General features: G+C 54.2%; 1 long non-coding RNA gene across 1 annotated transcript; it reads left to right on the top strand.

Moving 5' to 3' along the window:
* The first annotated feature begins 17 nt into the window (after nucleotides 1–17).
* Nucleotides 18–2,417, top strand: LOC109294201. The gene is made up of 2 exons (XR_002096480.1): nucleotides 18–117; nucleotides 1,781–2,417. It is a non-coding gene; the product is annotated as an uncharacterized LOC109294201 (long non-coding RNA).
* Nucleotides 2,418–2,899: the final 482 nt, after the last annotated feature.

Raw genomic sequence — 2,899 nt, 5'->3', positions numbered from 1 at the left:
GTTTTTTTTTTTGTTTATTTTTTTGTTTTTGTTTTTTTTGTTTGTTCGGTTTTTTTGGAGAGCCCAAAAGTCATGGAACAGTCCCCCGGCGGATCTCACCGACACGGCTGCTGCCCGGTAAGTCCCTGCAGTCTCTTCCTCCCCGTTCCCCAATCCTGTTTCTCCCTGCACGGGCGCGTGGGACAGTGGCACAGAAGGTGGCAGTGCCTTGGGACGTGCCAGCCGACAGCCTGGACCCCCTCTCCACACCCTGGCACCCCGCGGGCCTGAGGCCGAGCCTTGTGAGCGTAGCTGGGGGAGAATCGATGCCGCGGGGAGCTAGAAGCCAGCGTGCTGCACGGACCTGCGCCTGTGCCACTCTGTTAGTGTGGCATGGCGGGCGGGTTCATGAGCTCTGCTAAGAGGCTGGGTGAATTAGCCTGTGTGGTGCCCCCCTGTAGCCCCCTGGTTGGGAGTCCCAGGGGATCCAGGCTGAGCAGCAGGCCCTGGGGGGATTTCCATCCCCTCTGCTTGCTGGCCAGTGTACGGGAGGTGCTGGCAGCAGTTCCCTGGAGCGTCGGACACGTCGGACACGGCTCAGTGCTGGCGGCTGAGCTGCAAGGCCAGATCCTGCCTCGGGCAGCTCCCAGGGGCTGGATGGGGCAAGAGGAAGGGAAGGGATTTTGGCCGTAGGTCTGCCTCCCCTGCCCTCGGCATCTGTGTCAGGGGAGCGGGTCCTCATCTGAGCCAGAGCTGAGCCCCCTCTGGCTGCCCCGTGGGTGCCCATTGTCTCCGTTTGGAGCTGGGTCGAGCTGTCGGAGGGGAGCTTTAGGGTCTATGCAGGGTTGGGTCCAGTCTGTGTGTCCATGGGCAGCGCTCCCAGTCCTGTCCTCCAGATCACAGCTCCCACCCTTTCCAGACAGCTCCCCCCACCTCTAGCTTGTGCCCCTCCCCATCTAGCCTGGCGCCCGGGCGGTTGTTGCCAACCCCCCACCCCTGCTGCAGCCCTGGCCTTGGCTCTCTGCAGTGTGGCCAGCCTGGGCTGCGTAGATAAAGCCCTGCAGCCATCTGCTAATCCTCCCACAGCGCCTAATTGATGGGGCCAGGTGTGCGCAGACACCCAGCACCCAGCCCCCCCTGCTCCCTTCCCCCAGCCCCCTGCCATGAAAGGGACCCCCATGCCCGGGAATCCCAGAGCCCAGGGGCACCAAAGGGCACGTCCTTTCTAATCAGGATGTGGTTAGTGCCATCAGGGCCCAGGTAATCAGGTGCTAATTGTGTGCCAGGTTTATTTCTCCCCGGCTTGTTGGGTTTTGGGAAGGGGCTCTCCTTTAACAATCAATCGATATTGAATTAGCATACCAGAACGGCCTTATTAGAGGCATGTTAAGTGCTGTTTGAGGCTGGTGATCGTAAATGGGGGGGTGGGGGTTATATCTTTTTAACCCTTTCTCGGGCAGGCAAGGTGCTCCGAAGGGCTCCCATAGGCCAGGGGTTAGTAGCCCGGAGGGACAGCTTCGCGGGGAGGAGGAGGGCACAGCCAGCTGAGTTCAACCCAGGGCAGTACACCGGGCTTCCCAGCCAGGTTGGCTCCTGCCGACACTTCGAGGGTTGCAAAGACCTTGGCAAGACTTGTCCCTCGAGCGCCTTCGCGCTAGGCGCTGTACAAGAGCAGAACCAAAAGGGTGATTGGAGGGCACTGGCTCAGCCCCACAGGCCTCCATGCCCGAGGTAGCACGTGGCCCTTGGTGGAGGGGGTGCATCTACAGTGCTAATTTCCTCTCTCATTTCTCTCCCCCAGCTTTCACAAACAAAAGAGAAGACCCCCCAGCCCGTCCCAGCCCGGCCACCACCGCAGGACGCTCTCACGGCTCCCGGCTCCCTTTGGCAACCGGAATTTTTTGGCTAGGGGCTTGGGGAGAAGGAGGTCTTTCTCCCCGAACACCCAAGTCCAGACCCCGCAACGGCGAGAAGAGCGTGCGCCTCGCCTCCCGCGCCTCCATCCGCCCTCCCGCCCCAACCCCTTCTTCATCAGAAGCAGAGCTGCCCCGGGTCTTTCCTCCCTACGGAAGCAGAGGGACTCTGTTATTATTAATATTATTATTATTATTTTTCCTGCACAAAACCAGCAATTGTAAATACTTTTGAAGAAAAGGAAAAAAAAATGTAAAAAAAAAAAAAACCGCAGAAAAAAGAGAACCACACACACACACGCGCGGAGAACAGACAAAACCAACAAATAAAGAATGAATTTCAAAATAAAATAAAAAAATAAAATAAACCCAAGAGAGGCAAATATGCAGGAAAGCAAAGCAAAAACCCGTCAGTATGCACTGAGAAAATTTATTTACAGATCGATTGACAAAAGAGAAAAAAAAAGTAACAATAACCTATTTATTGTATATACTGTTTTATTATAAATCGTGTCTTGTATATTGCATTCTGTACATCTGCTGTGGTTTTGTGATGTGCAAATTCAGCATGGGTTCATTGGGTTTCCGTTGCCTTTTTTTAAACGACAATGACGATGATTTTAGTTTTATTTTTCTTATCCGGACGAAGAATCCTTGTTTTTGGCAGTTCGCACCCAAAGATCCAGATTTGTATTAAAAAAAAAAAAAAAAAAAAAGGAAAAAAAAAAAAAGACCCCCACAAAAAAAGAAAGGAGAAAAAAAAAAGATTAAAGCAAACAACAACAAAAAACAGTGAGAAAAAGAGGGGGAGAAAAATGAATAACATGGCCTCTTGGAGGGGCGGGGGGTGCTCGTGGAAGGGGGTCCGGGGGGTCGAGGTGAAGGAGATGTCTGCGTTTTGTTTGCTACAACAGTATTCCTTCCTCCGTGCGTCCCCAGCTGCGCCTGTGATGAGCTCAGGGTGTGCGTGCCTGTGTGTGCGTGTGCGTGCGCGGGTGACACTAGTT

The sequence above is a fragment of the Gavialis gangeticus genome, unplaced genomic scaffold (genome assembly GCF_001723915.1).
Source record: "Gavialis gangeticus isolate Ggan-Ray unplaced genomic scaffold, GavGan_comp1, whole genome shotgun sequence".
Taxonomy (NCBI): domain Eukaryota; kingdom Metazoa; phylum Chordata; order Crocodylia; family Gavialidae; genus Gavialis; species Gavialis gangeticus.
Note: the sequence above shows the minus strand (reverse complement) of the source record. Positions and strands in the feature narration are given on the sequence as shown.